General features: G+C 41.2%; 1 protein-coding gene across 7 annotated transcripts in view; it reads right to left on the bottom strand.

Moving 5' to 3' along the window:
* Nucleotides 1-23,567, bottom strand: part of Map3k13 (mitogen-activated protein kinase kinase kinase 13) — a 160,669-nt gene that overhangs the window by 98,087 nt on the left and 39,015 nt on the right. Inside the window, exon 1 of one of the 7 annotated variants that reach the window (XM_070029754.1) lies at nt 3,226-3,451. The exons of 5 other annotated variants lie outside the window; for them this stretch is intronic. The gene's annotated coding sequence lies outside the window, so the exon portion shown is untranslated. Of the gene's footprint in view, nt 1-3,225; nt 3,452-23,567 lie in introns of those variants that run through there. One more of the 7 variants, XM_070029749.1, reaches the window with a different exon arrangement.

The following is a 23,567-nucleotide window of genomic DNA, read 5'->3' as shown; positions in this document are numbered from 1 at the left end:
CAACTCAAATGTTTATTGAGAGATGAAGTAAAATGTAATGTATCTATATGATCAACTGTTGCTTAGAGCCCGCTAGGGTTGAGAGGGGAGGTGGGAAGAAATGAGGAATGACTGCTAATCTGGTCTCTTTGTGATGATGAAAATATTATTTGTAATGATGGCTACGTAACTGTTTAAACATATTAAAAACCACTGGCTAGTGAAAAGGGCAAGAGAAAAAAAATTTTAAGGCAGGGAGATTGAGGGAAAATTCCACAGGTAATTTTAGTGTTAAAAGTTTACTTCTGAGTGGGACACTGGTCACCTGTAATCCTAGCTACTCAGGAGACAGATCCAAGGATCATGGTCTGTCCCCAGCCAGGGAAGAAAAGTACATGTGACTCTTATCTCCAATTAACCACAAAACACTGGCAGTGAAGCTCTGACTCAAATGGTAGAGTGCCAGTCTTGAACAAAAAAACAGAACAAAACAAAAGAAGCCAGGAGCTGGTGGTTCATGCCTATAATCCTAGCTATGCAGGAGGCTGAGATCTGAGGATCACAGTTCAAAGCCACCCTAGACAGGAAAGGCCAAGAGACTCTTTATCTCCAATTAACCACCAGAAAACCAGAAGGGGAGTTGTGGCCCAACGTGGTAAGAGTGCTAGTTCTGAGCAAAATTGCTCAGGGACAGTACCCAGGTCCTGAGTTCAAGCCCCATGGCCAAAAAGAAAAAGCAAAGAGAAAACATGAGGCCCTGAGTTCAAACCACAGTTTTAGCACAAAATATATATAATCTATTTCTGTAACTAACCTCTAGATTTATAGACAATAAAGACTGCAACTTCCAAATCTTTGTTTTCTCCAAAGCAGAGCAGAAGTATGATATCTTTTGAATGACTCTTGGATTTTTTTTTTTTAAAGCAGCAGAGTATTTTTAGGGAATGTTCTTTAATGTTAATCAAAATGACAAGAGACAAGCTACACCACCTGGCAGGCTTGGTCATCCTGGCTACCCTGATTCATTTGAGCTCCCCAAGCCATAATTCAGCTGTTGCTCACAGAAGGAAGATAGGTAGACAGTGCAAACCGAACTAACCAGTTCTGACATCCCTAGTGTGACTGTTCCACCATAGACCTGTGACTATGGCTTTTGGACCTTAAAAATCTTTTATTTTAATTTTTTTTAACATAGCTCTGGTTTGGCTATGTTTATTAAATAAATTAATTCCTGCTTCTGGAGTAGCTTCAACTTTTAAACAGAAAGCCATCTATTGACATTCACTGATAACACAAGATTTTATTGTTTGATATTAAACAATTAAGAGTTATTGTTTTTTCTACAAGTACACTATACATGAAAATAAATATAATCTTGTACACAGCTATCAGGAGAAAAGGGGATTTTTACATCCACTGTGTGCCTTAAAGAGACAGTTTTACTTTAATAAACCAAATGCACACTAGATATCTTTAATGGAAATAAAGCTTTCTCTTGACAATATCTACCAAATGAATATTTCCTCAGATGAGTTTGATTATATAAACATAACTTTTAATACCATGAAATGGATCTTTTGGTCTGGTAAGCTTCAATAATTTAACGTAATTTTGAAATTGCTTTCAACCAAGTCTGTAAAGGTATAAAAATGCTGAAAATAAGTCATGATGTTTACAATTATTGTAGAGTATATCTAAATATTATCTCATTCGTTCAACTCAGCAAATAAAAATAGCATAATGTGAATCTATACTTCATCTAGAATTAGATGCACTAACAATCTGAGAAACAAAAGACAATGTTATCTCTTTACCTATGACTGTGTGTGTGTGTGTGTGTGTGTGTGTGTGTGTGCACGCACATACATGTGCACACACTGCTTCTGGGGACTTGCTTCTGGGTGCTGACCCTGAGCTCTTTTGCTCAAGGCTAGCACTCTACCATTTGAGCCACAGCTACACTTCTGGCTTTTTGGTGTTTAATTGAAGATAAAAGTCTCACAGATTTTTGTCCAGGCTTGGCTTCAAACTGAGATCTCCAGATCTCAGCTGCCTCCTGAGTAGCTAGCATTACAGGTATAAGCCACTGGTACACAGCTATGACAACTTTCAATTTAAATGAGTTTACAGTTGGAAGATTCATTAGAAAGAATACTCTAAAAGATATCCATTAGTGCCACATTTAGAATCTTTCTTTCACAAGAAAAGATCATGTGTTTTTTTTTTAAATCACAAAACGATTGGTTATACAAGGTAAGTATAACAAAGTGATCATAAATTGGGCAGTTTGCTTTCTTGCTCACAGGAAAGATGAAAAACCAAGGGCATGTTGCAGACTAGTATTAGAAATGCTACTGTATTATTTGGTGTGAGGCACTGCCCTAGGGACAGAACCTGCCACAATGTCCCTTCTCCCTACTTCGGTATCACAACTTTCACCAGAACTAAACCAGAGCCTTGGAACACGAACTCAACCACAGATACTTTTTGTTAAGATGAGAAGCAACCTATTAAACCAGCTTCATACATGGAACATAGGAGAACTTTGCCGTCTTCCCCCAGCATAGGGGCGGGGGGGGGGGGCTCTGTTTCCCGTTGGAAGTTCATTAGAAAACCGCGCAGGTGCATTTCTACACAATACGATGTTGGAACAGCGTCAGAAACCCCGTCGTTGGAGAGCAGCTTACGATCAGAATGGAAGGACGCGTCCCTTCCCTTGGCCCAGCCGCAGGGTTTTCAGGATCTGGCTGTGTCAATTCGCTCGGGGGAAAGGCTGGAACCGGAGCTATCCGTCTTTCCCCTGACTGAAGTGGGGACGCGTGTACCCAGCAGAAACAAAGGTGAGGGGCGAGGCGAGCGAGCTCACGGGCCGCCGCCGGAAGGCAAGTGCCCGCGGGCTGGAACCTGCCCGGTCCGGCTCGCCCGCCGGGCTCGGCCCCTGGCCGGGGTCCCGCGTCGCCCCCCCCCCGCGCCCCGCCCGGCCCCCTCATCTCAAAGGAAACGCATCTCCCCGGGAGGGCGACCGAGGCAGCCTCCAGAACCGTGCCCAAGCCCCGGGGAGACGCGTCCCCGGCCGGCGGCAGACCGCGAAGGGCAAGCCAGCTGTCAACGCGCGGGCTGCCCGCGGCCGGCCGGCGGGACCCGGCTTCCTCCTCTCCACCGCGCGCATCGCGTCCCTCCGGGCTCACCCCGCGGCTCGAACCCGCCCCCCTCCGTCCGTGCGCGATTCACGCGGACGCGGCTTACTCACGGCGGTGGGGCATTCCTACACATGCTGCTCCGTTTTCTGGCTGGCGGAAGGTTTGCCCGAGCCTGGCTGCGCTGGAAAAACACGGGGGCGGCGGCTCCACCCCCGCGGCCCGCCAGCCCCCCGCCGCGGGGCCCCCCGGCGCGCTGACGTCACGGATTCATGAATGGGTCGGAATTGGGCTGCTTTAGGATTCCGCAGACTTCTTCGTGGTGTGTGCCGTGAAAAAATCGGGCGGGGGGGGGCAGGGGGAGGGCCCAGAGGGTGTCCAACCAATAGGCGCCCGGCAGTCCTGGCCGGCCTCCTTTCAGAAGGAATCTGGTCACGGAATAAACAGAGCCCGCCAATCAGGCGTCTGCCACGGCCTTGAGACCGACGGGCGGCTTGGGGAGGGGACGGAGGAGCGGGACGACACGGAGTCAGAGGAAAGACAGAGGGGGGGTGGGGGGGGGGAGGAGAAAAAAGCTCACGTGTTCAAGCTGTGCTCGTAATAACAACATTATTGTCATGAACGGAAGGAATAAAAATAGAATCTCGGTGGGATCACCGCTATCAAAAATGCACATAAAAAACCACATTTTTATTCTTTAGAGATACTTAACCATTTACTTGCTGTTCAGCAATATGCCTGTGATTTTTTTTTAATCAAAGAAAGAGACTAAAATTGGTGACTAGTGAGCATGCACGCACTCCTCCACGGTGACTTGGAATACAAAATAATAAAGAGTGCATGAAAATAACCTAAGGAGCCATAGCTATTAAAATAACATTAAAACCAATTGTTTTCTATAACAATAACGTGCTGCTGACTTTTGTGATGTGGAAGAGTAACTTACTGCTATTATTAAATAAAGCAGAGCACTCCCTCCTTGATTTAGCCAACATCTTCCATTCATTTAGGACAAGATTCCAAAAGGTCTCCTAATGAATCTGTAAGTAAATTTGGATTTCAGTAGAGTCTTTTTAGCAGCAAAACCCGCTGTATTAAATTCACCTAAGAGGCTCTAGACATTTTTTCACTTTGTGTGTGATGTGTGTGTGTGTGTTTGTGTGTGTGTGTGTCCTAGTGCTTTAACAGTCCCTGAGATTCTTTGCTCAAGGCTAGTGCTCTGTCACCTAAGCCACAGCTCCACTTCCAGCTTTTTAGTGGTTAACTGGAGATAAGCATTTCACAAACTTCCTGCCCAGGTTGGCTTTGAACCACAATCTTGAAAATCTAAAACTTCCAAATAGCTATAATTACAGGCATGAACTACTGGTGCCTACAAATAATCAGATTTATAAAACCGATTTTTGGCTGGGTGCTGGTGGCTCACAGCTAAAATCCTAGCTACTCAGGAGACTGAGGTTTGAGGATCGTGGTTCGAAGCCAGCCTGTGTACAAAGTTCTATGAGACTATCTCCAATAAACTACTCAGAAAAATCTAGAAGTGGTGCTGTGGCTCAGGTGGTAGAGCACCAGCTTTGAGCAAAAAGAGGTTCAGAAGTAGCACCCAGGATCTGTGTTCAAGCCTCAGGACTTGCATACACACATACCACATTTTTATTCTTCCAAAATCACACAGAGGAGTTAATAGTCCCCATAGTCTTACTACGGACTATGTCAGAAAGATTACCAACAAGTACATCAAGTGATATACATTAAATACCTATTGCTTCTGTGTGTTAGTCATAAGTCAGTAAAGCTAGGGTGGTCTTTTAAAAGTCACTTGTTATAGAAGCTAACACATTTATTTAATTAGCAACATCAATAACAAATCCACCAAGGAGGAGGTAATCTCTGTAACAATTCAACAAAACACATTCTGTATTTCTAATAACAGACATCTAAGACTGTTGGCTCAATGTATTGTCTAATAAAAACTGTCTGATTTGCCAGGTGCCAGTGGCTCACACCTATAATCCTAGCTACTCAGGAGGCTGAGATCTGAGGATTGTGGTTCAAAGCTTACCTGGGTAGGAAAAGTGCATGAGACTTTTAGCTCCAATTAACCATGAGAATACTGGAAGTGATGCTGTGGTTCAAAGAAGCAGAGCGCTAGCTTTAAGCACAAAAGCTCAGAAATAGCACCAAGGCCTTCAGTTCAAGCCTCATGACTGGCCAAAACAAACAAACAAAAACCCACCAAAAACTAGCTGATTCTATAGGCTCCTCACTCTAGTAAGATAAATGTAGTTTGGGGTAGTAGCTTCCCTGTATCACAGAAATAGAAATAGGATCAGAAAGTCCTCCAGATGAAATATCATGGGAAATATCATCTCCTCTGATCATAGAGGCTACATAAGTCTTTCTTGGAGTATGCCATTGTTGTTTGTTATTGTTAAGGAAAGAAGAGCATGAAAAGTGTACTGTCATAGCTGGGTGCCGGTGGCTCATGCCTGTAATCCTAGCTACTCAGGAATCTGAGATCTGAGGATCGAGGTTCAAAGCCAGCCTAGGCAGGAAAAGCCATGAGACTCTTATCTCCAATAAACCACTAGAAAACCGGAAGTGGTGCTATGGCTCAAGTGGTAGAGCATTAGTCTTGAGCTGAAGAGCTGAGGGACTTCATCCAGGACCAGAGTTCAAGCCCCATGACCAACAAAAAAAGAAAGAAAGAAAGAAAGAAAGAAAGAAAGAAAGAAAGAAAGAAAGAAAGAAAGAAAGAAAGAAAGAAAGAAAGAAAGAAAGAAAGAAAGAAAGAAAGAAAAGAAAGAAAGAAAAAGAAAAGAAAAATGTACTGTCAAGAGCAGCCCCAAACCAGGAAGCTTTCTGTAGAAATGCTCTATGACTTGCATTAATACAAGAGCCACACGTGCCTACTGAGCATTTGAGATATGGTTAGTGGACTTTAGGAATTGAATTTTTAAATTTAGTTTTCGTTGATTTAAATCTAAAAAAAAAGTCACATATGACTGATGGCTAACATACAAAACAGAGCACTTGTAGAATTACCAAGCAAAATCTCATCATCGCAAGTAATTCTTTTCTTTTTGCCCACATCCCTTTTTTTGTTGTAGTTATTTTTCAGATAAAGTCTTGAATTTTTCCCCAGATCTTGCTTTGGACCTCTATCATACCTCTTACTTATGTAGCTGGGATTACAGGCGTAAATACAATGGTGTGTGTGTGTGTGTGTGTGTGTGTGTGTGTGCGCGCACATGGGCCAGTCACACAGTCCCTAAGCTTTTTATGCTCAAGGCTGGTGCTCAACCACTTGAGCCACAGTGCCATTTCTGGATTTTTTGGTAGTTGATTGGAGATCACAGTCTCATGGACTTTCCTATCTGGGTTGGTTTTGAACAGTGATCCTCAGATCTCAGCCTCCTGAGTAGCTGGGATTATACGCCACTGCTGCCCGGCTGGCATACTTTTTTAAAATTTTGGCATGCGAGGATGCTAAGTGTGGAGGACCACAAAGCCATTATCTAGTGAGTAGGCTCTTTCAAGACCCAAATAAAAAAAAAGAAGGGAAAGAAAATGAACTTCAAATTTCAATAATGACTTGCATACTGGTCTGAACGCTCCACTTCCATATCAGAATGTTATCCGTAACCTGCACTATTTCTTTCTAAAGCAAATGGGTCCTTCGTCAACAAGGGAATTTCAATATTCAAACACCTCAGCAGACTACTGATTTTTTTCTGTACAGCTCTGAAAATTATTCTTTAGCATGTATTAGTTGCATCATGGGATTTCCACTGTCACATTTCTACCCAGGTATCAACCACACCCTCTTTTCTATTATTCTCTTCTGTCACCCTCCCTCTGACCAAACAATTTCAACAAGTTGCACTGTTCTATTTTCATACATACAAGCAGACAGCTTCATCCATATTCATCCTCACACATCCTCATTAGCCCTCTCATCTCTCACTGGTGCCCAACCCCTTCAACAGTGTCTGCCCCACTAGAGAAAACTATTTTAAAGAAACATCTAAGGAAAAGTATCCTTTTAAGTGTTACTAAGCTCTATCTTTATATTAAAGGAAGCTACATGCTATCTAATTATCATTAGCCTAGTACCCCTTGGCAGATTCTCCATCATTGAGTCTTATTACCCTGCTTTGGGAAGAATTGTTATAAGGAAGACCAATATTTCTTCTGTGTTTCCCATTATCTTGCATGGTATTTCCTACATAAGAAAATTATAGGAGGAATTTGTATTACAACTTAGCACCAGAGAAATTTTCTGGAATTAAGGGATTAGTAGAGGACAACACCATAATCCATTCAATTCATATTTTTTTTTCCCCACTTGCTGATAGGATACTCAGATCCACTTTATGCTCTATACGTGAGCTTTTGTGATTAACATTTTTTCCTTAGCTTTCTTTTTTTTGACTGTGACTTCCCTTTTAACCTCCTTCAGTATGTATATGTATATGTGTATATGTACATATGTGTATATACATGTGTATTTATGTGTATACTTCCTTCATGAAAAGCACTCCAAATCCTTTTTCTTGTCTGTTTGTTTTTGACAGTCCTGGGGCTTGAATTCAGGGCCTGGGCACTGTCCCTAAGCCTCTTTTGCTCAAGGCTAGCACTCTACCACTAGAGTCACAGCGCCACTTCTGGCTTTTCTGTTTATGTGGTACTGAGGAATCAAACCCAGGGCTTCATGCATGCTAGGCAAGCGCTCTACCACTGAGCCACATTCCCAGCCCTCAAATCCTTTTTGAAAAGGAAGATAATATAAGTACTAAATTCATATGTATACACTCTAAAAAAGATAAAAGTCTCATGCTGGTAAAAACCCTTCAACCATCTTTATGTTTTCTTTTAAAAAGCCCTGAAGGTACATACAATTATAGCAGACTTGGAAGAATATCATTAGATAACTGGATTTGAACCCCTTGATTTTTTTTTCAAAGGGCAATACTATATCTAGTCAGCTGGAGAAAACCAATTGCTTGTGGTTTTATATGCTGTTGAGAATAAATCTTAACAGCTTAATCAAGTTTTAGTACTTTATTCTTGTCCAAAGGATGACTACTAATGAGCAACATAATAATTCTTCATTGGTCGATAATGCAAATACACGGAAGCAAGTCAAAAGCAAATGGACTTCTCAACTACTAAAATATTTAACACCCTCAAAATAAACTGTTGCATAAAATACAAACTGGCAAAGTGCCATACACCAAAACTGAAACTAATATCTCATTTATAAAAGCACTTTACACAACGAAAGAAGAAAAGGAAACGTTTTACTTTACTTGTCCACATAGAATTCATACTTCCTGGACTGAAGGTATAGCCCATGCTTAGCTTGTCTGAGGCTGTGGATTAAATTCTCAGTACCAAATTAAAAAAAAAAAAGATTAAAAATGGTTTTCTGAAAGTTCATGTTAAAAAAATTCTGGACACTGGGGCTAGGAAGGTGGTAGAGCGCTTGCCTTGCATGCATGAGGCCCTGGGTTCAATTCCTCAGCACCACATAACCAAAAAGAAAAAAGCCGGAAGTGGTGCTGTGGCTCAAGTGGTAGAGTGCTAACCTTGAGCTGAAGAGCTGAGGGACAGTGCCCAGGCCCAGAGTTCAGGCCCCACGACCGGACCCCCCCCAAAAAAAAAAACTTCTGGACACCCATGGTGCTCACTGTAATCCTAGATGCTGGGGAGTCTGTATGTGTGTGCTTTTTTCTGTTGTTTTTTAACAGTAAGGGGGGTTGAAATGGAAGTCTTGCACTTTCTAGGTAGGCTTCGCAATATCACCAGCATTTTTTGCTGTATGTTTGTTTTTATGCTGATTCTAAGTTTTGGACTGGCTTCCAGTCCTCATTCAACTTTCTTGTTCATGGCACTACCGTTTGAGCCATACCTCTAATCTGGCAGTTTGCTGGTTAATTAAGGATGAAGCCTTTTTTTTTTTTTTTTTGGTCATGGAGCTTGAACTCTGGGCCTGGATGCTGTCCCTCAGCTCTTCAGCTCAAGCAAGCTCTCTGCCACTTGAGCCAAAGAACCACTTCCAGTTTTCAGGTGGTTAATTGAAGATAAGAGTCTCATGGACTTTCCTTGCCCAGTATGGCTTTGAACCACAATCCTCATATCTCAGCCTCCTGAGTAGCTAGGATTACAGAATGAGCCACCAGCACCAGGCTAAGGAAGCAGTCTTGAAGAGTTTTTTGCCTGGACTGGTTTTGAGCCATGATCCTTCCTGTCTGAATCTCCTAAGTAGCTAGAATTACAGGCATGAGTCACTGGCACCTGGTTTGTTCTAGTTTTCTTGGAAATAGGATCTGCTTTTTATCTGGGCCAGCCTGAACCTCACTCAATCCACCTAAATGTATGCTTCCACCATCACTGGAATGACAAGCACATACCACCATCAATTTCTTCTGATGAGCTGGGCTTTTGCAATCTACCGGCCTGGAACCATGATCCTCTCATTCTCATAGCTGTGATGACAGGTGAATACCACTTTGCCCAGCTATTGGTCAAGAGGAGTTTTCACTAAATTTTTTTCTGAACTAGTTTGGTACCACAATACTTCCTATCTCTACCTCCAAAATATCTAGAACTAATGGTGTGAACAACTAGTACCTAACCACTTATTTAATTTTTTTCCAGTCCTGGGGCTTGAACTCAGGACTTGGGCACTATCCCTGAGCTTTTTTTTTTACTGAATGCTGGCACTCTATCACTTGAGTCACAGCTGCACTTCTAACTTTTTGATGGTTAATTACAGGTAAGAGTCTTATAGACTTTCTTGCCTGGACTCGCTTTGAACTGCAATCATCAGATCTCAACCTCTTGAGTAGCTAGAATTACAAGTGTGAGCCACCAGCACCCAACCACTTTTTGATGATTTTTTGTTGTTGTTTGGTCATGGAGCCTGAACTCTGTTGTCCCTCAACTCTTCAGCTCAAGGCTAGAGCTCTATCACTTGGGCCACAGCACCACTTCCAGCTTTTTCTGCTTATGTGGTTCTGAGGAATGGAACCCAGGGCCTCATGCATGCTAGGCAAGCACTCTACCACTGAGCCACCTTCCTAGCCCCACTTTTTGATCCTTTTAAGGATCATAGTAAACAGTATAAACAGTAATGCTTAGTGTGAGAACTAATAAATGTTAGATATTTATAATTATTTATCCACTTTAGGTGGATATTTGATAGCCTCAAAGTGATGACAAAAAATATATCTTGATGTAGGAAAATGTTTTTCAAACTGCAGTTGTATTCTATCAGTGGGTCATGATATTACCTTAGTGGTAAGATAAGAATATCATCTTCATGATGTTAAGTGAAATGAACCCCAAGAGAGGGACACAACTGGTTTTTTCTTTCTTGCTGTTGTTTTTAATGTATTTTAAATGTACTATGTGATTTTTTTTGTTTCTTTTGTGTGTTCTTCCACCATGCTATAACCCCTGTTTTCATTGTATTTGATGTCGGTGCCCTGCATCTTGTATATACATTTTTCTAATTTGGAGAGGGAAAGGGAAATAACAAAATGCTGAAATAAGGATACAGGTTGATCCATTGTAACAATGAGATGTACGGACACTATGTTGAAACGAACTTTACAACTTGAGGGGGAGGGAGGAGTTGGGGAGGTGGAAGAGAAGGGAGGGTAGGTGAAAAACAGAGGAGGAGGTAAAAATGCTCGATAGGAAATATACTCATTAACTGAACTGATGTAACTGTAGCCCCTCTGTACACTATTTTTTTTACAATAAAAACATATTAAAAATAAAAGAATAGGGCTGGGAAGGTAAAGCGCTTGCCTTGCATGCATGAGGCCCTGGGTTCGATTCCTCAGCACCACATAAGCAAAAAGAAAAAAGCTGGAAGTGTTGCTGTGGCTCAAGTGGTAGAGCACTAGCTTTGAGCTGAAGAGCTGAGGGACAGCTCCCAGGCCCAGCGTCCAGGCCCCATGACTGAACCCCTCCCCCCAAAAAATAAATACATAAAAAAAGAATATTATCTAACTAAGATAAAAATAGAATAGAAAATAGTGTATCTCAAGCAGTAAAGTTAAGTATATTGCTTCAGGAAAGTTGTTCATCACATGTGCATGTGCTGGGATCTTCTTGGGAACCTTACATTTCTTATTGTACTGAAAGCTTTAAAATATTACTCTTCTGTGATACATATATATATATATATATATATATATATATATATTGCAAGTATCTATTTTTTGCTATTCTTTATGTCCCACAATATATACCATAACCTTTGTGTCCAATTATTCTCTTTATATTGTGTGCTTTTAGAATTTCTGTATTTCAGAAATAACCATTAGGAACAATTCTGATCATAGACATTCTAGTAAACAATCTTCTGTATTTTATAGCTGTTGCTAGGCACATTTTTACATGTTAGAAAATTAAGTCTCTGGGAAGACTGGTTCATCCACTCTAAATTTATCTAAATGCTGAAATATATTGAAAACTCTCCATACTTTTGTTGTTTCGTAGTACTAGGATTTGAACTTTTTGTCTTATGCATCTTCAGCTTGCTTGCTCAGCTGGCACTTTACCACTTAAACCCCAGCTCCAGCCCTGCTTTTTGCTGGTTATTTGGGAGACAGACTTTCATAGACTCACAGCTAACTTCAAACTTCAATTGTCCAGATTTCAACCTGAGCAGGTAAGATTATAAGTGTCTACCAGTGTTCAGCTCTAACTATACTTCTTAATTTATTTTAACTGTAATATACCAAAGACTGATCATACTTTTTAATTCTTTCATTATCCTTTCCTCTCCTCCTGTAAAGCTCTGTCCTTCCATCATTTAGTGAATAAATTAAAGATGAATTTTTATTTGTGTGTATGTGTGTATAATTTTGAATCAAACACAGAGTCTTTATGCATATTAGCAAAGCATTCTACCTCTGAGCTATATTCCAGCTCTTTATAGTGAATTTTGAAAGTGCAGTCTCATGATGAAAGGCCAGTTGAGCTTTTTGGTGAGATAAATAAACACACAAACTGGTGTAAATGCTGTATTAGTGGGGCAGAGAGGAATGTTTTACTTGCAATTGGAAAATACTACAAAGAAATTAACTGAAACTTGGGGCAAGGAAATCCTTCTCTGTACAGAACTGTCTTCTATACAATAAACATTTCGTACAGACCCAGCATCCCAGGAACCACTCTGGTCTTAGCCATAACTAAGAAAGCCCTCCATGTTTGTTTCCCTAGGCACCAGGGAATTGAGACAGTCCTATATGAGGTTAGAGTGGTGCTCTCTGCTGCCCTCTGTTGACATAAGTACAATAAGACCAGACCAGACCCTTACAAGACAAATGTGTATGACTCCTAAAATGTCAATCCCTTGGCGAAAAAGTTTGCCAAGGATAAAGATACCCCTATTGAGCCCCAGCAAGAGCTCTTGGAATGTATAGTCAGGCTGAAGAAAAGTGGAGGACTCCTCTTCCTTGTCCAGACTATAGTTGGTACTTGTGGTTTGCTTGGCTATTGACAAGGTACATGTTTGTAAAGGGAATAAAGGCTTGTCCTTACACAAACACACCTTGTCCCTATGCTGCAGTTTGCTCTATCACTCCCAGTTTGTACTGCCACCCTCTTACCAAGGACTAGAATTAAGTCTTTCCTTTCTTCCTGGTGAAGGATCATTTTAGGTGGGGTAGTTAGGGTCAGCTACAATAAAGAAGTACAATGGAACTAACCCCTGCAGAGGAGTGAAGGACTTGGGAAGCTGGATGGGAGAACATAGGGACAATTCTGCCAAAGTGGCCCATATCAACTGTGAAACTAGTAAGACATATTCTAGTACTTTACATTTCAGTGTAAGATTACATGTGCAATGCCAGGTGCCAGTGGCTAATACCTGTAATCCTAACTACATACTCAAGAGGCTGAAATCTGAGGTTCTCGGTTTGCGGCCAGCCCAGGCAGAAAAGTCTCTTATCTCCAACAAACTACCAAAAGCTCAAGTGGTAGAATTCTAACCTTGAGTAAAAAAAGCTCAGAGACAATGCCTAGGCCCTGAGTTCAAGCCCCAGGACTGGCACACACACACACACACACACACACACACACACACACACACACACACGCATGCACACACACACGCAAACGCACATGCACACGCACGTACACACAACACACACAGATCATAGTATACAAGTACAGTCAAAAAGGAACTCGAAGTTAGAGGGAGTAATCAGAATCAGTAAACAGTGGCTTCAATTTTCAAAGGAGCTTATGCTACTATCCCTATTTATGGATAGCAGATACTGTGTAGACTTGCATTCAACACTTCATTCATGACTTTATTGTTAGCACTAATGACGGAGGCAAAGAAGACATAACCCAAAAATCTTTCAAGGAAAATCATTTTAACATTTACTCATTAACAGTTATATGGTATGTCTGAGAAATACACTTATAAATAAATAATGAAGCCACATTGGAAACTCTTAGTTTCATCGCGAAAGCAATCACACTGCCCAAAAGAGTAGTGTAGTAGTAAAAGAATTGCTACTAGTAGTCCCCTGCCCTGAACTCAAACAATCTAAAACATTTTTTATCTTACTACTTCAAATGTTTTACTCCAATCTCTTCAACTAAACTGAGAATTAAGATTTTTCTAATAATGTTCTCTAAATAAGTAATAAATATGGCAGAGTCTGTAAGTAGGGAAAATGTAGATTTGAGTCTGGGGGGGGAGGGGCTTGAACTCAGGACCTGGTGCTTTCTACTGGCTTGTTTGCTCACAGTTGGAACTTGACCACTTGAACCATGCCTGTAGTTCATGCTTTTTGCTGGTTAATTGGAGATAGTCTCTTGAGTTTGTCTGCCTGGCTGGCTTCAAAAAGCAATTCTTATATCTCAGCCTCCTGAATAACTAGGATTATAGGCCTGAGCAACTAGTGCTAGTTAATAATAAAGATTTTCTAACTGTAGGCCATCTATATTAAAGATATTTTAGTATGTGCTATTCTCATTTTAACCTATTTCACAGGATAAGAATGACAATAAATAGGGTTTTTTGTTTTGTTGGTCATGGGGCTTGAACTCTGGATTTGGGTGCTGTCCCTGTGCTCTTCAGCTCAAGGAAAGTGATCTACCACTTGAGCCACAGTGCTACTTCTGGTTTTCTAGTAGTTTATTGGAGATAAGAGTCTCATGGAGTTTCCTGCCCTGGCTGGCTTTGAACTGTGATCCTCAGATTTCAGCCTCCTGAGTAGCTGGGATTACAGACATGAGCCACTGGCACCCAGCCTAAATAGGTATTTTTAAGTTGTCATCATAACTTCAAGTCATAACAGACAGAATAGTGGTAGATACTGTCCTCCAACACCTAATCTTTCTTTCCTTTTAAAGAACCACTGTCTCGGGCTGAGAATGTGGCTTAATGGTAGAGTGCTTGCTTAGCATGCATGAAGCCCTGGGTTCGTTTCCTCAGTACCACATAAACAGAAAAGGCCAGAAGTGTGCTGTGGCTCAAGTGGTAGAGTATTAGCTTTGAGCAAAAGAAGCTCAGGGACAGTCCCCAGGCCCTGAGTTCAAGCCCCAGGACTGGCAACAAAACACTGCCACCATTCCCCAAATTTAAAAGTTTAGGTTACTCTGCTGAAGACTTTCTCTACTCTTAGGTCTGCAGGTGTTCGCACAAGACTTAGTTCTAGCCACTAAGATGTGAGGATGCTGTTTGCAACTTACAAGTTTTCTTAGAAAAAAGCTGTTTGTCCTGGACCCTTCACTACCCCATCTTCCTTCCTGTGCTGAGTCCGCCTCTGACACACAGATGATGACAATATCCCAGGCAATGGCAGAACAACTAAACAGAAACAACCTTTGGCTTTGAACCATTTAGTGCACATGACTATCGAGTTCTCCTAGAACACCAGCCTACTTAGCGTCATAAATGAGGAATAAAGTAACATTTTTCCTCTCTTCAGTCACAAAGCTTTCTGTCACTGCTGCTTAGTTTGCATCATGATTAATATAGCCTCCTTAGAATTAAAGATAGTATGTTTTCATTTCAAAACACTGAATCTTTGCAGTAGGAAAAACTACTCCAGACCATCTTTACTTTGTTGCATCTCAATCTTTCTTTCTTACTCCAAGGCAGTCTTAATAAGGGGTAGAAATACTTGTTTCCATGTTTCTCTCATGGTCTCTGATTATTCCTGGTTCAAGACAATCTTGTCTCTCAGACATCAAAATTACCAGCACCTTTTAGCTGTCCAGAGTAGCAAATATTCTTCTTTTTCCATCCTTAAAATCTATAACCAAGGGGGTGGGGGGAGGATGGGATGGGAAGGGGAAAAAATAATAAAAAATCCATAACCACTGGGCCTATCTTACAGTCACTGCCCTTGGTCTATGGGGCATAAAGCCCACTTGGCAATAAAATTTGAATACAAACTCAGCATAGCCCTGTGGTAGGTAGTGTTGCTTGCTATTGCCCTAAATAGACTTCAGACAAAGCCTCTCTAAGCTTAGGGGGAAATGATTGAATCTATAGACTTACACTAAACACTCCAGGAGACATACTGGCTCTAAATTTAAAATTAGCAAAATGAAATCCCATTGAAAACCATTCATAATGGAATCAGTGGCCTAAAAAAGCCACATTTTCTCAGCATGTATTTTCAGACTCATGCTACTCAAGGTTCTGTATTAGGTAGTTATCTTCAAAAGGCCACTCCTCCAACAAAGAGGCTGGTGTGTTGAAGTGGCTTTCACTATAAAGAGAGATAAAAAGAGCCAGAAGGAAAAATAAGATTCCAGGAAAAAGAAAAAACAACAATAAAACATACTCTAATTGTTAAACATTGTAACATTTGAGAATTGGAATGCATTTCCCCAGGATAGCATTTGTTGCAGCTCAATGCTTGATTGGGCTATAAAATATTCACAGCTTTCGGGCTGAATTTACATTTAGGGCAAGTTCCTTTATTATATTTTCTGCTACAAATGCCTCATTCTATTCTGAGCTGAATGGAAGGTGCTGCTGCTGCTGCTGTTCCTGCAAACATAAAAATGTGCTGGAAAAAATTTTGAAAGAATAATTTGTATAAATCAGAGTTAAATGTCTTGTTTTACCTTTAATTAATCTATGGATTATTCTAGAATCCTGGATGATGATTAAGAAAAAAATGTATAAGGAAATGAACAAGCTTATATGCAAAATAACTCTGCCTCCCTTACCTTGACTAAAACATATGTCAAAGCTATCAGAAAAATGAAATATACACAGTACCATTGACTTTGTTGAGCTACATATACAAATATCTGCATTGATTATATTGCCCCATCAGGAAAGTACATGAGACTGTAACCTCCAGAAAATGGGAAGTAGTACTGTGGCTCAAAATGGTACAAGTGCTATCTGTAAGCTAAAGAGCCCAAGCTCCAAGTTCAAGCCCCACAACAACAACAACAACAACAACAACAACAAAACAAAATGTTCAAGAATTATCAAGATAGAAAAACAGCCAAAAAACATGGTGAAAGTAAGAGGAGGAAAGGTTTGCGAATAAGTAATGCACACACAAAAAATACAATGAGCCAAGTGTCTGGCTCATACTTGCAATCCTAGCTATTCAGGAGGTTAAGACCTTAGGACCAAGGTTCAAAGCCAGCCCACGCAGAAAAGTCGTGAGACTCATCTCTAGCCAGCAAAAAGCTGGAAGTGGAGCTGTGGATCAAGTGGTTGAGCTCCAGCCGTGACTGAAAAAGCTAAGACAGTGCCCAGTCCCAACGTTCAACTTGAACATCAAAGAAATAAAAATAAAAGCAAAGTAAAATACCAGTTTCTCCTTGGAGAGGAGCTAGTATTATTGTGCTTACATGGTAATATGCTGCTTTGAAAAGGGTATAGCAAAAATGACACCTATTGCCAATGTATAAACAACTGCTATGGTTTTCTGAAGTACAATTAGTAATAAATATTAGTAGTCTTAAAATATAACTATTTTTTAAGTAGTAAATAAAGTTGGGTACCAGTAGCTCACAACAGTAATCCTTGCTGCTCACAAGGTTGATACCTGAGAACTGCAGTTTAGAGCCAAACTGAGCAGAAAAATCTGCTAGACTCCTTTCTCAAAATAACCAGCAAAAAGCCAGGCTGGAGGAATGGCTCAAGTGATAGAGCATCAACTAATCAAGCAAGCCTAGCTAACATGAGGATCTATGTTCAAATCCCAGGACCAACACCACAAAAAAAAAAAAAAAAAAGGCAATGAAGTGTTAAGCTGGGATTGTGGGAACAGAAGCTTGGATAGTAACTGTGGAGAAAGCAGCAGATAAGAATCAAAGCCTCTAATCAACAATGAAGACCCAACAAAGGAAGCAAAGTAATCAACCCGGTAGCAGAAACAGGATCAAGGGGTACTGGGCACAGTCAAAAGAGGCCTGGCACCAGTAGCTCATACCTATAATCCTAACTACTCAGGAGGCTGAAATGTGAGGATCTAGTTTCAAAGCCAGCTAGGCAGGCTTTATTTCCAAAAACAACATACATGTAAGGTTGAATAGTGGTTAGCAAAGGGCCTTGAAAATGGGAGGCATGGAATAGGATTTACTAAAGAAGGAAACTTGGGATCTGTCACCTCTACTCAAATAGATAATAGGGCTTTTTAAACTGGGGGAAATGGGCTCTGAAAGCAGTACCTCGGGTTCCTCATTTGCAGGAAGTCTCTGCTTGTCAATCTATTCACAGCATGCCAAGCTGTTCTAGCTATCTTTTGGGATGAGATATATATCTTTTAACCTCTTGGTTTTTATTATCTCATTTCTATTCATTAAAAGTATCCCTGCTGGGAGTCATCCATTTGCAGCAAAGAGGAAGGGGGAAAAAGGGAATGCATTACAGTGCCTTTTTAAGTGCAGAAACCAAGGCTGGTAAGGCACTCATTTTGCCCTGCAAGAAGGATTTGCATGATTTCCAAGTCTTTGTGGCTGAAATATATTTAAGGTGGTCCCTATGACCGTGGGCTCTGCCCATTCATGTCCGTGTGATCTTCACCCCTTCAGTGTAAGACTTCTCAGCAATAAGTCAAGATGCTGGGATGAACGTGATTACAAGCACATAACTACATGACTGTGTTATACAAAACTGGGGCACCTGTCTGGAGTCTCTCCCATGCTAGCTATGAGGAAGGATAGGCTGGGTTGAGGAACCTCACATGGCAAGGAAGTAGGGGTGGCCCCTAAGACCTGGGGATCAACAGGCAGGAAAACAAACCTGAATCTCTCAGTCCTCCAAATACAACCCTTATCACTGGGTGCTGTTACCAACCATAACTTCCCCAGTAGCCTTCGGGGTGAGAACTTAGCCCTGGACAATGCTTTGGTCAGGACTTATGTGAAACTTTAAGCAGAGGACACAATGAGGCCAGGCCCTAGTGACGGGGGTAATAAATACGTGTTGAATTAGGCCAATGTGTTTGTGACAATATTGTTATACAACAATAAAAGCTAATCCACCCACAGAACTTGGACACTATTCCAACTAGAAATAACTTGTTGTTATATATATATACATGTATATATATATACATATGTATACATATGTACACACATATACATATGTATATACATATGTATATTTGTGTTTATAATATATACAGTATAATAATATATATAATAATATACAGTATAATATATACACACACGTCTGTGTGTGTCTACACACACACACATAGTATCTAAAGGCCTTGACACACATCTAATAAAAATTACAATCATACCATTCCTGTTCTGATGATCTACCACTTGAATCACACTTTAGTCCTTTTGTTTTTCAGTAGAGTCTAGGTGCCTAGACTGCCCTTGGACCACGATTCTCCTACCTCCACCTTGGGCATAGCTGGGATTACAGGCATTTGCCAACACATGCAGCCTTATATTACACCTTTTTATACAAATAATAGTAACCTAACACAGCAAACATCCTGCTTGATGACTCAAATGAGCCTAGACTACAAACTTAAAAGCAACATATGGTCATACATATGTTGTGTGACATGATACGAGCATTAAGAGGCTCACACTAATGCTCTATCCCTCGTGCCATACTTCCAGCTCTTTTTGCTTTCATTATCTTTTCAGACATGATCTCTTGCTTTTTTTCCTTGGGTTTGAAACACAGACACAATCCTCCTACCTCCCCCTCCCACAATAGCTAGGACATGAACCACCACATCAGGCTTGTTCTTTGAGATAGGGTTTTGCTGACTTTCTCCCCAAGCTGGTCTGTAATCACACCCAGAGTAGCTAGGATTATAGGAGTGAGCCACTGCACTTGGCTCAGATTCTTTACATAGAAGTTCTCAATTCTCAGTATGTTTCTAAAATAGCAAAAGCGGATGAAATGGGTTAAATGTACATAATAGTCTGCAAACTTGCACTGAATACTGCATTATAGCATAACTAATTTCCCAAAATTTACCAGCTGAAAACATCAAATGTTTATTATCTCACAGGGCTCTGCGGGTCAGGAATCTGAGAATCCTTGCCCTCAGGTCACTCACAAAGTGGCACTGTTTGTTGACAAGGGATACAGCCATCTGAAGACCTGACTGGGGTTACAAGAGTATTTCCAACGTGTATTCACACAGCTGTGTGCAAGAGGCTCTGGTTCCTTGTCACGTGGGCCTTTCTACAGGGCCATCTGAGTGTCCTTATGACAGGGCAGCTGGCTTCCCTGAGAGCAAGCTATCAGCAGCAAGCAAAAAGCTGCAGTAGTTTTTAGTTGCTGCTGCTGCTATGCTGCTGCTGCTGTTGTTGTTATGTGTATATGACCTAGTTAAGGAATTTTTTTGGGGGGGGGGTCCAGATGTGGGGCCTGAACTCTGGGCCTGGGCGCTGTCCCTCAGCTCTTCAGCTCAAGGCTAGCACTCTACCACTTGAGCCACAGCGCCACTTCCGGCTTTTTTCTTTTTGCTTATGTGGTGCTGAGGAATCGAACCCAGGGCTTCATGCATGCAAGGCAAGCGCTCTACCACTGAACCACTTTCCCAGCCCCCTTAAGGAAGTTTTTTAAGGACTAGCTAGTAAATACCTTAGGCTTTTATGCACTATAATCTGTATCTCAACTACTCAGTGCTATAGTGTAAAAATATCCATATACAACACAGAAACATGGGTATCATATATTCCAATAAATCTTTATTATAAAATAAGCAACCTACTAGGTGCTGGTGGCCCATGCCAGTAATACTAACTACTCAGGAGACTGAGACCTGCGGACAGCAGTTCAAAGCCAATAATGGGCAGACAATTCTGAGGGACCTTTATCTCCAATTAACCAGCAAAATACCAGAAGTAGAGGTGTGGCTCAAATGGTAAAGCACCAGTTGTGAGCAAAAAAGCTGAGCAAGAGCACGAGGCTCTGAGTTCAAGCCCCTTTGTAGAAAAAGTTTTCCAACCCCTGTTCTAAAGTAGTGGTTTTTATCTGAGCATTAGTGGCTCAAATCTATAATCCTAGCTACTCAGGAGGCTGAGACCTGGAAGACTGAGGTTTGAAGCTCACCTGGACAGAAAAGTTTGTACGACTCCATCTCCAATTAATCAGCAAAATGCCAGACTGGAGGTGTAGCTCAAGTAGGAGAATGCCAGTTATGAGTAAAAAAGCAGACAGAGAGAAAAAGTGCTGAGACAGAAAGCTGAGGAAGCTGAGAGAGAAAACAAAGTGAGATGGAGAGAGAGAGAGAGCAATATTGAGAGAGAGAAAATTAAAAGCTAAGAATGGGAGGGAAAGCAGGGAGTGGGGAGGACCTTGAGTTTAAGTCCCAGTCACAAACACACAAAAAAGGATCTAGTAGAAAAGAGAAGCATGAATAAATGGGAAATTTGACTACAGAAATGGAAAGTATAAAAATCAATCCAGGGCTGGGAAGGTAGCTCAGTGGCAGAATGCCTGCCTTGCATGCATGAGACCCTGGGTTCGATTCCTCAGCACCACATAAACAGAAAAAGTCAGAAGTGGTGCTGTGGCTCAAGTGGTAGAGCACTAGCCTTGAGCTGAAGAGCTGAGGGACAGTGCCCAGGCTAGAGTTCAAGCCCCATGACCGACCCCCCCCCAAAAAAATCAATCCAAAAGAAAAGCTAGAGTCTGGCATGGGGGCTTACATCTGTAATCCTAGCTACTCACCAGGCTGAGATGAGTTCTTGTTCCAGGCCAAGTGGAACAAAAAAATTTTTTTTTTAAAGAGAATCCTTTTCTATAGAAGTTGTGATAACAGGTGCATGCTGCTGTGGCATGTACCTCAACGCAGCTACTTCAGGAAACCTAAAACAGGAAGATAATGATCCAGGTGCAAGCACGGGCAAAAATCGGAATCCTGTTTCAAAATAAATATTGCACAAAGGGCATGGAGCCATAGCTCAGCAAGAGAGAAGCTTGCCAAACAAAATAAAGATCCTGAGTTCAAACTCCATCCCCATCAAAAAAAATTTTTTTTAATGAAGAAAAAGAAAAAAGAAATGCTAAAAAAAAATAAAGTTCAAAATGAACGAGTTCATTTCGTAGACATAGAGTACTATAGAATAAAGGCAACTTTTGAGTATAGGCTTTCGTAATGTCTTCTGGTCCTTTTCTTTATTCAAGGAACCAGCACCCAGATGTTGACTATTTCTCAATTGCTAATTATTTGCTTCTACTTTTTTCCTTAATACTGGGGTTTGCATTCAGGGCCTTGTGCTTGGCAGAAAGGTACTCTATCACATAAGCCATGAGCCCCAAGCCCTTTGTTTTAGCTTATTTTTCAGATGGGGTCTGAGGACCAGACTGGGATGAGTTCCTCCCCCTCCCTCAGAGCTAGGTTTACAGGTACACAACACCATAGCTGGCCCCCGTGTTTCTTATGTATATTGTTTGAACACTTGATTCTTGGTGAATCTTTCAAGTTCAGGCAAAGTCTTCTTTTTCTTACACTTGCTTTCCATGTCTTATAATGTATTTACCTTCCAGATAATAGATCACTATGCTGCCTTTTTCCCCCCACTTTTCAACCAGCAACTCTTGATTGTTTTTGTGGTTTGATGCTGAAAATTGAGCCCAAAGCTTTACACATGCTAAACATGTGCCGGGCTACTAGCCCAGCCCCCCAAAAGTGACTTTTTATGATCGTCCCTTGATGAGTTTGTTCTCCAGTTTGTCATTATCTGGTTATTTTAGGAAAGTTGAAGAAAAATTTCTAGATATTTGGCAGCAATTGGGTTTTCCTTAACTCTCACCAAATTTTTAAATTCTGGAAGCTGTTGAGTGAAAGTGGCTCATGCTTGTAATTCTAGTTACTCAGAAGCCTGATACCTGGGGATCAAGGTTTGAAGTCAGCCTGGGCAAAGTTTGAGAGACTATCTCCAATTAATAAATAAAATATTTGAATGGAGGTATGTCTCTATGGGTTAGAGCACCGGTATTGAGTGAAAAAGTTGAGGGAGGGGCTGGGAAGGTGGCTCAGTGGTAGAGCGCTTGCCTTGCATTCATGAGGCCCTGGGTTCGATTCCTCAGCACCACATAAACAGAAAAAGGCAGAAGTGGCACTGTGGCTCAAGTGGTAGAGCGCTAGCCTTGAGCTGAAGAGCTGAGGGACAGCGCCCAGGCCCAGAGTTCAGACCCCACGACTGGACCCCCCCCCAAAAAAAAAGTTGAGGTAGATCATGAGGAACTAAACACACACACACACACACACTCTCTCTCTCTCTCTCTCTCTCTCTCTCTCTCTCTCTCTCTCTCTCTCTCTCTCTCTCTCTCTCTCTCTCTCTCTCTCTCTCTCTCTCTCTCTCTCCTGAAAACTACAAGGACAATGAAAAGGCAGCCTAAACATAGGGCCCAATCCTTTTTGAACCTTTCATTCTGAAGGTTTAGCTCATAAAGGATAGGACACACAGAGAGAGACAGACAGATAGAAACAGAGACAGAAACAGAGACAGAGAGGCTGTTCATCTCCAAGTTAGTACATTTTAGAATTAAGCAAACTTTTCCCCATGTGACCCCTAGTAGCCTCTGTATTCTTCCTTTTTTTTAACAGGTCATCTTATTTTTCAAACCAAAAACTGGTTTTTAAGTTATAATTCTTTTTGTCATCTGTGTTGCTATTCTGTTTATTTGCCTGCTATCCTGTGTTGCTATCTGTTTATTTGCCTGTGTTCTTCTGTTCATTTTTCTTTGATAAGGTATGTTAGACAGTACAGTGAAGGATGTGTTTACTTTGTATTGCACATATTGAGAAATAGACAAAAGATTGGCTGATCCTTTCAGGTATTCCATAATGGTCTATGATGTTGGTGAAAACACTTCTAATCTATGTGTATTGCAAATGAATTTCAAAGAAAAATTTTTTTTGTCAGTCATAGGGCTTGAACTCAGTGGGTGCTATCCCTGAGCCCTTCAGCACAAGGAAAGCACTCTACCACTTGAGCCACAGC

This window comes from Dipodomys merriami, unplaced genomic scaffold (genome assembly GCF_024711535.1).
Source record: "Dipodomys merriami isolate MVZ:Mamm:240054 unplaced genomic scaffold, mDipMer1.0.p SCAF_2, whole genome shotgun sequence".
In the NCBI taxonomy this organism is placed as follows: Eukaryota; Metazoa; Chordata; class Mammalia; order Rodentia; family Heteromyidae; genus Dipodomys; species Dipodomys merriami.
The sequence above is the reverse complement of the archived record's forward strand: the minus strand, read 5'-3'. Positions and strand labels throughout refer to the sequence as shown.